Source organism: Natrix helvetica, assembly GCF_964273705.1.
Source record: "Natrix helvetica genome assembly, chromosome: 2".
Taxonomy (NCBI): Eukaryota; Metazoa; Chordata; class Lepidosauria; order Squamata; family Natricidae; genus Natrix; species Natrix helvetica.
The window spans coordinates 283,768,428-283,780,467 of record NC_138552.1 but is presented as its reverse complement, the minus strand read 5'-3'; the positions used below and the strand labels follow the sequence as shown (position 1 = coordinate 283,780,467).

Here is a 12,040-nt window from a genome sequence, read left to right as displayed (position 1 = left end):
TGCACTAATGTACCTACTGTCCCTGTCATTATATTTTGTTTCCCCTTTTATTCTTGTTCTCATTTTGGTTTGACAAATTTTAATAAAAAATAAATAAATAAATATAAAAATATAAATATATAAATAAACAAATAAACAAACCAATAAACAAACAAACAAACAAACAAATAAACTACAAACATAGCCATCCACTTGAGGTCCACCTGAGGTCCTCCAAGGGAATTGGGTGTCATTTCAGGGACTTTGTGTGTTTCCTGAGGAACTTTCCATGATCTTGAAGGCCTGCCGAGGTAATGGTGACATTGGCACATAATGTCAGGTTTCCAAATAACATCCAAAATTAAATCAGAGTCCAAGGCAAAGTATTGCTCAAAGTTCCAATTTATTAAGAGAGCCATGTTGGCACATCTGGGAATACCCGAATCTGAGCTTCCTACGTTTTCCCCACCCAGTTGAGAGTTCATGATCTTGCCCCTACACCCACAAGTCCATCACATGGTCCAATCTTCCACTGTCATGCTGGCAGTTCCACCCATCCAGTTCTGGTCAGGTGCAGAGGTGTAGAGACAAAGGATGACCTTGGATTCTCAACTGGGTGGGGAAAACCCATGAAGCTCAGATTCGGGTTTTCCCAGTTGTGCCAACATGACTCTCTTAATACATTGGAACTTAGAGCAATACTTTGCCTTGGACTCTGATTTAATGTTGGGTGTTATTTGGAACCCTGACACAAATGCTCCCTCAAGACTTTCAATAGAAACATTTGATTCCTGTCAACCAGGGGTAGTATTCACTTACTTTCCCTACCCGTTCGCAAATGTGAGCGCCCGCATCACGCCTGCACCCGCACTCAGCCTTCCGCGCGTGCACTTTGGCTGAAATAATGGCCTAAAGGCCACCCTCGATTTCTGCTACGGGCGAACGGGTCCGAACCAGCAGAATACCGCCTCTGCTGTCAAAATAATGTATTTCCTCTTCCCTCCCTTTACCTTCATGAAAACTAGAGAGGTTCTTGTCTGAGGTGTTGGAGATCTGGACCAGACTCCCTTTTATCTGACTTTTCCTTGGCAGCGACACTTCCTCCTGTCCCTCAAGGCCATTTCTGCTACTCTCTAAAGGTAAACATCCACAGAGGTGCATTCAGCCAGTTTCTCTTGGATCTTAGCAAAAAAATCTTCAGGAAAAGTGCCTACCACGTCTCATTTCTATTATTTATGTGGACAGGCCGTGGACTGAATAAGCTTTGAATCAGAAGCTTGTTAAGTGACTGCTCCTTAATTTAAAGGGAAATTAGCTCTATTGATTTCAGATGTCCTAAATCAGTCTCTGCTGCAGCCTCATAGCCTTGTAGCACCTCGGAGCTACCAAAAAAAGACAAATCATGTTCTAGGTCAAACAGTTTCTACAATGTGTAATGGAAGATGGCTTTGTGGGGTTTGTGTGTGTGTGTGTGTGTGTTTTGTCTGTTTGTGTTCATTCAAAAAAATAATAAAAAAATCTTTATAAAAAAAATGATGGTGAACCTTTTTCGCCTCGGGTGACAAAAGCACATGGGTGCACGCTATCGTGCAACACCAATAATTTAATCACCACCCCCAAGCTGTGCCTCCTGCGCATACACACATGACCTCCCCCCACTACCCCATACATACACATACGGCTTTTTGGAGCCTCTGGGGGGCGAAAATGTCCTCCCCCGCACCCCCAGATACCCCCCAGAGGCCAGAAACAACTGTTTTCCGACTTCTGGTGGGCCCGGTAGTTCCATTTTTCACCCATCCCAGGCACCAGAAGCTTTCTAGAAGCCTGGGGAGGGTGAAAATGCCCCCTACCTCCCCCGGAGGTCCTCCAGAGGCTGAAAACACACACACAAATCGAGCCTCTGCGCGAGTCCTGTAGTTACCTGGCATCACATGGAGACTGCTGGGAAGGAAAGGGCAGCATGAAAATCAGCTGGCCAGCGTGCATGCGTGCTGGAGCCGAGCTAAGGCAATGGCTCGCATGCCCGCTGATATGGCTCGGTGTGCCACCTGTGACATGCGTGCCGTGGGTTCGCCATCGTGGTTCTAGGTTTAGTTCCAAGCATCTCCAGGTAGAACTGAGTTAAGACCCAGGTGGAACCCGGCAGAGTTGAAGCCCAATGGAACACTGTCAATTTTTTTAAAAAAAATGCTTTAGTGATGATGTGCCTTTTAGAAACGATTTATCTGTCTGCTGGTTGTGGCTCACGACATCATTGCTCCCGACCCCAGTCAGTGATAAAGAAATCATATGATTTCTTCATCGCTGGTATAAAATTAGGGGCGGCAATTTACAAAAAGAAAAGAAGAACAAACTAGTGGACAATCTTGTGGGTTCTTGACACTCCAAAATAGAAACCTAATAAAAGAGGCAAAATGAAGCTGGAATAGAGTCATCCTTCAGAAGAAGGAAAGCTGAAATTGCACCAACTTGAGTCTTTATAGGAAATATTGGAACTATTACATATTTAATATATTCATAATAAGGCAGGGTCTACACTTCCTTCCAATAAGAGAGCTACCCTTTAATTCAGAGATGAGGCATTCTTGATTCCCAAAGGTAGTTTTGCTGCATCTAGAACCATTTTAGATCACTCTTCTAAAATTCAGAGGCAAAAGTATCAGTTTTGGCAACTTTGTTGCCGCCTCTTCATCTCTCCTTTCTAAACCAACCTCCTTCCCTCCCTTCCTAATACAAGTGTCAGGCGTGGAAGCCATCTTTTACATTGGGCCTTCAGGCAAGCAACATTTTCTACTGTGGAAAACTGGGAGGAGGGATTATATGGAGTATGGGTGATATATAGTCAAAATAACATTCCTTTCTTGGAGAGTCAAGGCCATCCTGTCCTGCAGCTGTGACTGGGAGACATCTCCAATTTTGGATGGTGCCTGATAGGGCCATGTGACAGACCATGTGAACTTTCTTTTGGGTGGGGAAAACCTGAAAACTTTCAGATTCGGGTTTTCCCAGAGGTGCCAATATGACATCTCTAACAAAATGGAACTTTGAGGAAACTCAAGCCTCGGAGTCTCCTTTCTTTAGGGATGTTACTTGGAACCCTGACATTAATCTGAATCCTCTTTAAATAACTCTACCAGCTCCCCTGAACTCCGGGATGCTGTCCAGGGTCCTGAACCCAGACAGCTCGAAGACTAGGGAAGATGAAGGAAGACAAGAAACCCACCGAAGGGGCTACAAGAGATGGCTCAGAAACTCATGTCGAGACCATCTACTACCTTTTCAGAACCCTGTTTCTTTATTAAATTTATATATTTATATTGCTATTAAGAACTCCACTAATTAATTATAAGCTGTGTGAAGAGGTCTCCTCTAAATCTCAGTTGATGACTTGGCCTTTTGAAAGAAGAAAGAGAACTTACCCGATCCACTTTTTCCCATGCCATGCATGATACACCTTGGCCTGTGCCACTTAATTGTCTTTTGTCTGAGATAAAGTGTCTCAAATGTTCTTAGTCTTTTCTTGTGTGGAAGGTATTTGGGCCCCATATATACAGGTTATCTAATTAATTTTGGACAGAGAACTCATGGAGCCTCAGTGGGGGGTTTTCTCACCATTCCATCTTATCTACTTGCACTAAGGTCAAGCCCGTATCTTAATTTTCAAACGGCAAGATTTTTTTTTAATATTAAAAATGAAAAAAAGTAGAATAGCCTTTTCCTCCGGTTGACTGAGTTGTCATCCATGAGCCATTGGTGGTGCAGTAGTTAGAGTGCAGTACTGCAATCTACTTCTGCTGACTCCCAACGGCCTGGCTCAAGGCTGACTTAGCCTTCCATCCTTCCAAGGTGGGTAAAATGAGGACGCAAAATTGTTGGGGGCAAGATGATGACTCTGTAAACCGCTTAGAGAGGGCTGTGAAGCACTGTTAAAGTGGCATATAAGTCCACGTGCAATTGCTATTGTGAAGGAAGGAAGGAAGGAAGGAAGGAAGGAAGGAAGGAAGGAAGGAATTAATTCAAAATATATAGCAGTGTTGGCGAACCTTTTCGACACCAAGTGCCAAAAAGGTTGCATGGAAACGTTGCATGTATGCACTCATCAGGACTGAATTTTCAGTTTCTAGCGCACATATGCACATGCACATGCTGGTTTTCAATGCTGCCACATGTGCGAAGGGATCGTACTCTGTAAAAAGTCAAACGTCCGGGTTCTGGCGCATGTGTACCCGACAATCAGCTGGCCGGCATGCATGGACATACTGGTTTTCGGCACTACCATGTGTGCGAAGCACAGCTGATCGTCATGCGTGTATGCTCACCAGAAACCCGGAAGACAAACAGGCAAGGCTGCACATGCCGGGCATCATGGCTTCACATGCCACTTTGGGCACACATGCCATAGGTTCACCATCACGGTTATATTGCTTCCACTGAGAACTGTTCACTAATGCTTCTTACTTAGAGTGATCCATTTTTCCTTTGCATAGCATAGTAGCCTAGCTGGGAGATGTTGGAATGGTATATTTGCTCTAATGATAGAAAGGCAGTAGTGTGAGGTCTCATTCTGTTCCTTCTCTTCTCTAGAACCCAAACAGTGATATGTTCTTTTTTTTAAAAAAAAATATTGGTTTTTGTACATATATGGGGAAAGGTAAGGGGATACAAAAAAATTTGGCAGCTCCCACACTAGTGATAGAAACCCATCCATAACTCACAATTTTTACAATCTTAAAAACAAAAGACAAAAGATAAGCAGAAAACAAGGTCTTATTCTATATTGTCAACCATGTGTTCATTCATTTTCCTTTGTCACTTTCTAGAGTATCACCAATTGCTATTTATTTCAAATACTTTTATTTTTGTGATCTGAGCCTTTTCGATATTGCTTCTTCCTCCCTGTCCCCAGAGGAAGCCTCAGTCCCCCCTCCTTCTTATCTTGCAACTTACTGTCCCTTCCGCTACCTTCGCTGTGTTCGTCCTCTGGGAGGGGAAAATGCTTCTTAATGAAGACTTTCACCTCCTGCACTGTATTAATTTTAATCCTGTTTCCCTCCCAGAAGATCAACATTCCTTCTGGCAATAACCATCTAAACCAAATTCCTTTGTTGTATAGTTTCTTTGATAAGGAGGAATACTTCTTCCTTCTCTCTCTTATCTTTTTTGGAATCTGCTTATGGATGGTGATTTCTTCATCTTTATATTTCAATGGTCTCTCCCTTTGGGTCCCAAGCACCTCATCCCTTGTGGTCCTCCTGAGAAATTTAACATGTACCTCCCTTGGAACATTATGACTTCTAGCATATGCTGAATTTATCCTATAAACTAGGTCCATATCCCACCACAGCTGTTTTTTATCCCTCTTAATATAATCTGCTAAGATTGTACTCATGATATCCTTAAGGTCTTCATTTTCTGTCTCTGGTAGGTTCTGGAATCTAAGAAAAAAGGACATTCTTTCAAATTCTATTTTTGCCAAAAAGTTTTCCAAGTCTACATTTCCCTTCTGGATTGTTTTAATCTCTTCCCCCAACCCAGCTGCTCCTTCCTCCAACACCACAATCCTTTGTTTATTTTCTGCAATATGATGTTTAACATCTCTGAGTTCCTCTTTAAGCTCTGTCATTTCTTTTTTCAATTCATTTTGACCCCTCATAAGTTCTTGAAACATTTGAGAGACAGATAGTTCTTTTGGTCCCTCTCCAGTCCCCTCTTGCTGTAACAGTGAGGTAATTTTCGTTTGTTGCATACTGGGACTGGAGGAGGCAGATGAGGGGGCCAAAAGTGACTTGCCCGTCGGTGGCTTCTTAGGACCCATTTGTTTAAAATTCAGAGATGTAAGTCTTTTCCCAAGATGGCATCCGAGGATTGCACAGCTGTGCTGATCCCAAGAGGCAAACAGAGCCGAAAGTGACAGTTCACAGTTCCAAGGCACCAAAAGAAGGGGATCAAATAGTCAAAATTCAGAAGAGCCACGTATCAGGGAGGGGTCTTGGTTTCCCTCAGAGAGAGTAATAAGGCTGAAGGTAGTTTCAAAGGGCAGGCTTCATTTATAAGTAGACAAACAAAGAAGGGCGGGCGCCATCTTGGCTCCTCTTTCCACAGGGAGAAAGAAAATGGAAATCTCTATCAAAGCTTTTAAAGGAAAAACGGCTCCACAGTCATTTCTAGCAGTTGTGAAACGATCTTTCTCAGTTAGCTAGCTCAAGTGACGGGGGGTAGAAGAAAGAAACATCTCCCTCTAATCTCCATTCAAATAGGTTGAACACAGAACTTACAGAAGTCTGCTGCTTTTCTTTTAAACAATCAGAGAGTTCAGGATGGGTCCACCACCACCAGGATCCAGCCACGCTTCTCCAAATACTCTCTTTCTTCCGGAGCCATTCGACAAAAGAGCGAGCAGCACAACGCTGTCCCTCGCCCCCCCCCCTCCGCTCCCTGGCTCCTAGGCAAAGCTGAAAAGCACCCCCGCCGGCTGCCGCCGATTCCGGGGGGCTTCAGCAAGCCGCCCATCGGCAGGGGACCCCTCCAGGGCTCCCTGTGCTCCTTACGGAGCGACCCAGGGAGATGAGCAGCGGACAACACGTCCGTCGCCAGCAGGAACCGGAAGTCGTCCCAAACTGTTCTGAAGTGCTGTTCCCAACTGGGAGATAACATTGTGCCTTTATACATTTATAGCCCTTGGTAACACTTGTTAGCAACCTAGAGGTAATATTAAGATTAATAGCTCTTGATAGACATGTCTTTCTTGAATTTATACAATTTTCTTTTAAAGCCATTCATGTTAATGGGTATCACCGTGTTCTTTGGTAATGGATTCCCCCAAGATAAGAGTTCAGGTAGTCCTCGACTTACGATCACAATTGAGGCCAAGATTTCTCTTCTTAAGTGAGATATTTGTTAAGTCGCGTTTTGCCTCGTTTTACGACTTTTCTTACCTTAGTTGTTCAGTGAATCACTGCAGTTGATAAGTTAGTAACCTGGCTGTTAAGTGAATCTGGCTTTCCCCTCCATTGACTTTGCTCATCAGAAGGTCGCAAAAGGGGATCATGTGATCTCGGGACACTGCGACCGCCGTAAATATGGACCAATTGCCTGAATTTTGATCACATGATTGTGGGGAAGCTGCAAAAAAGGTTGTAACTGCGTAAAACAGTCCTATGTCATTTTTGTCAGGGCTGTTGTAACTTTGAACTGTCACTAAACGAACTGTTGTGGGTCCAGGGCTGCCTGTAGTTGAAATGACTGATTTATTTATTTATTTAGGGTAGGATGAGAATGAGACAGAAGAAAAGTAAATATATAAGCAATCAGTTGCAATAACTGATTATCTAGGAAGTTGTTTTTGTTGTTAGTTGCAAAGTCGTGTCCGACCTATCGCAACTCCATGGACAATGTTCCTTCAGGCCTTCCTGTCCTCTACCATCCTCTGGAGGCCATTTAAGCTCATGGCGACTGCTTCAGTGACTCCATCCAGCCACCTCATTCTCTGCCATCCCCTTCTTCTTTTGCCCTCCATTGTTCCCAGCATGAGACTCTTCTCCAATGAGTCCTTGCTTTTCATTAGGTGGTCAAAGTATTACTGCTATTTAGCCTGGTTTCACCAGTCTACATGTGTGCTTTTGGTTGTTTTTGCTTAAATGTAAGACTTTATTTTTTCTCTACATTGGAATTCATTTTGTTAGATGGGGGTCCCGTTTTAAGTCTAAGTACTATATAAGTCTAAGTGCTATTACTATGCCGGCATCCTCTTTGATATTGGCAGAGAAATGGGTATCTAAGAAATGGTTTGAGCAATATTATTTTTTATTTTGAAATCCTGGTTGAATATGAATATGTTGGTTGAATTCCTACAACATGCTAAATCCCAAATCTGATTTACCTAAGCTACAGGTAGTCCTTGACTTACAACCATTTGTTTTGTGGCTGTTCAAAGTTATAACAGCACTGAAAAAGTGATGTTTGCTGTTCCTCCAGGCCTTCCTGTCCTCTACCATCCTCTGAAGCCCATTTAAGATCATGCCTACTGCTTCAGTGACTCCATCCAGCCACCTCATTCTCTGTTGTCCCTTTCTTCTCTTGCCCTCAATCATTCCCAGCATGAGGCTCTTCTCCAGTGAGTCCTTCCTTCTCATTAGGTGGCCAAAGTATTTGAGTTTCATCTTCAGGATCTGGCCTTCTAAAGAGCAGTCAGGGTTGATCTCCTCTCAGACTGACCGGTTGGATCGCCTTGCAGTCCAAGGGACTCGCAGGAGTCTTCTTCTCCAGCACCAGAGTTCATAGGCCTCCATTCTTTGGCGCTCAGCCTTCCTTATGGTCCAACTTTCACAGCCATCCATTGCAACTGGGAAACCTTTATTGAGATTTTGCAAATCGCCGAGAATTATTCTGGCTCTCCCTCCTCCTGACTTAGTTATATTTTGATTTTCTTTTCTTTTTTTAATGATGCTTCTTCTCCAAGGCGATAAAGGTCAGGGAAGGCAGCTGGCTGACAGCAACATGTTCAGACATCTGGTAAAATGGGCACAGATCCACCAAACCTAGCCTGCCGTGTATCCACTAATCTTGAAACTTTACCAGGTTTCATTCGAATGCTTCTTAATCAGCTGTTTGGTGTTGTTCCCCCTCTGTCAAGCAAGAAGTGACCCAAGGAAGATGTCAGTTGCCAGATGGGGGTGCTTAACTAGATTGTAGAAGAAGAATGGTGATGTGGAAAAGCTAAACAAGGTTTTTTTTATTATTAACTGCTCTTGCAGCTGCAGAGTTGGATGGGTAGTTATGGCCTCATTGTTTGCCTTTGATGTAGTGCATCAAGAGAGCTATATTTTTAAATATCATCACAGAACGTGGCTGATAAATTAAAAAGCTGGCATTGAATTGCACCGAGGTGCAGCCATGCCTGGTGTTTAGCCCAGTTATGACAAAAACTACAACTGCATCAACTGAAGTGATGTAACCAATTATTACATCGGAGAGATCTCTTTTGACATTGCCCCCACCCCCCACCCCCGATGACTAGAAGACTGGAAATTGATAGGAAACTCACCTTTTAAAAAAGCAGGATCCAAACAAAACAGAGAACATTAAGATATTTAACCACTTAATTTTTGTCTGCACGCGAAAGAAAAACTCTGCAATGGGTGAAAAAAAACATTTTTTAAAATTCTGAAAATAGAGTCTTGCTGACAATATGTGGCCTGTTTGAAAACATTTGGGGACACGAAGAATGCTTGCAGGAATTGAGTATGTTTAGTTTAATATAAAGGTAAGGGATGCTGTGGCTCAGTGGCTAAGACACTGGGCTTGTTGATCAGAAAGGTTGGCAGTTGGAATCCCTAGTGCCGCATAACAGAGTGAGCTCCCATTACTTGTCCCAGCTTCTGCCAACCTAGCAGTTCGAAAGCATATAAAAATGCAAGTAGAAAAATAGGCACCAACTTTGGTGGGAAGGTAACAGCATTCTGTGCGCCTTCGGCGTTGACAACAGAGACGTCTTTGGATAGCGCTGGCCCTTCGGCTTTGAAGCGGAGATGAGCACCACCCCCTAGAGTCGGGAATGACTAGCACATATGTGTGAGGGGAACCTTTACCTTTTAGTTTAATGTAAAGAAGGACTAGAACATGATAGCAGTGTTCTAATATCTAAGGGGCTGCTGCAAAGAAGAGGGGGTCAACCTATTCTCCAAAGGACCTAAAGGCAGGACAAGAAGCAATGGGTAGAAACTAAGCAAGGGGGGAAGCTACCTAGAACTACCGTAAGGAGAAATTTTCTGACAGTTAGAACAATGAATCAGCGGACCGACTTGTCTCCAGAAATTGTGAATGCTCCCACACTGGAGGTTTTTAAAAAAGAGATTGGACAACCATTTGTCTGAAGTGGGGTAGGGTTTCCTGCTTGAGCAAGGAGTTGTACGAGAAGACCTCCAGGATCTCTTCCAACTCTGTTATACATTTTTTGTTCATGTGTCATTCATTTATTTTTAAAGAGAAGAACCGACCAACTGAAGTAAATGCAACCATTTTTATCCTTCCTTTCCTTAATTGTTTATCGCTCCTTTTTTGCCAAGTGTTCTTGGATTCTAGCAGGTTTCTGAGAAATAGAGATGGTGAACTATGGCTAACTCCATCCTTTGATGTTGTGTTAAGATAGTGTTACCAGAGACCTGGCAACTGCATGGTGGAGCTATATGGTAACTATCTCTATTTCTCTGCCACTTGCCTTTTTTTGTTGCGGTCATCTGCTTTTGTTTGCAATTCAGAGCAGGTAGACTAAATGGCCTTGGGAAGGTAGAAAAAGTGAGATTGCTGCAAAAAGACAGACTATCTTTTAAAGAGCTTGAAACTCCAGAGTTGGCCAGGTTTATTGAGAGATGGCAGGGACACAGTGGCTCAGTGGCTAAGACACTGAGCTTGTCAATTAGAAAGGTCGGCAGTTCAGCGGTTTGAATCCCTAGTGCTGCGTAACAGACTGAGTTCCCGTTACTTGTCCCAGATTCTGCCAACCTAGCAGTTCGAAAGCACATTAAAAATGCAAGAAGAACAGTAGGAACCACTTTTGTTGGGAAGTAACAGCATTCATGCACCTTTGGCATTTAGTCATGTTGGCTACATGACCACGGAGACGTCTTCGGACAGCGCTGGCTCTTCAGCTTTGAAACGGAGATGAGCACTGCCCCCTAGAGTCAGGAACGACTAGCACATATGTGCGAGAGGAACCTTTACCTATTCAGAGATGCTTGATGCAAGAATCCAGTTGAAGCACTCTTGACCGACTTTTCTGACCTTTGCTTAATGATATCCAATAAAGGGGTTCGCACTATCTAAATTGTTAATGAGCTCCACCGTCAAACTATTCTTACTGTTGAGAATTTTATAATGTGCCATTGGAATTTCCTTTTTGTATCTGGTCCCTTAATTCCATGTATACATCAAAATCAAGAAATGAATAAATTCTATGGTAGGGATAATGGAGAACTGATGTTGGCTTCCTTTTGTGCAACAGAGTTATGACTCTTTGTACAGCACAGCCAGTTGTCTTCTCAAAGGTAAAGGTGCCATGTTTTCCCATTCTCTCCTTATAAGCCTTAGTAGATAATGTCTCTTGTTTATTCCATGAAGAGCTCTGCAAGGGAGATTAAGCTCTCTGGATTGATGTTTTGCCCAAGATAACACATTGAGCTTTAGCAACTGATAACTGAATGAGAATTCTGATATAAAGGCCAAGATCATGGCTTTATCCAGGAGGACATATGCTGATGGACTATTAATTTAGTCTCAACAGTATAGGACCGTGATGGCGAACCCATGGCACGCGTGCCACAAGTGGCACGCAGAGCCTTTTGTCAGGGCATGCAAGGCGCAGCCCTGTCAGCTGGCCAGCGTGCATGAGCGCACTGGCCAGCTGAGTTCACCTTTTTAAAAGCTATTTTTCGCCTTCCCCAGGCTCCAGAGGCTTTATAGGAGCCTGGGGAGGGCGAAAAGAGCCTCCCCCCCCTGGAGGCTTCAGGGACCGTCCCTGAAGCCTTCGGAACGCTTAAAACCACCCTCCAAGCAAACCGGAAGTCCGGGTTGCTCGGAGGGTGGTTTTAAGCGCTCCGAAGGCTTGAGGGACCGTCCGAGGCTTCCCTGATGCCTTCAGAGCGCTTAAAACGACCCTCCGAGCAACCTGGACTTCCGGTTTGCTCGGAGGGTGGTTTTAAGCGCTCTGAAGGCTTCAGGGAAGCCTCTGGACAGTCCCTGAAGCCTCCGGAGGGCCTCCGAGGGGTTGGGGGAGGCTCTTTTCGCCCTCCCCAGGCTCCTATAAAGCCCCTGGAGCCTGGGGAGGGCAAAAAAACATGTAAAATGGGGGGTGGTCGCGCGTTTTGTGCGCATGCACACTGGGGTGGTCGCGCGTTTCATTATGGGTGCAGCACACCCGCACTCGACCCCCCTGCGCTCCCCCCACTTGTGGCACGCGAGCCAAAAAAGGTTTGCCATCACTGGCATAGGATGTTCCAAGAAGATACTGTTGTTCTGTTAAGAGACTTTACCTAAAATGTAAAGAGGACCTCTTTAGAGGTGG

At 44.1% G+C, this 12,040-nt stretch overlaps 1 protein-coding gene across 6 annotated transcripts in view; it reads left to right on the top strand.

The window, feature by feature from the left end:
* Window positions 1–12,040, top strand: part of CALN1 (calneuron 1) — a 402,285-nt gene that overhangs the window by 187,083 nt on the left and 203,162 nt on the right. The gene's annotated exons all lie outside the window — the stretch shown is intronic.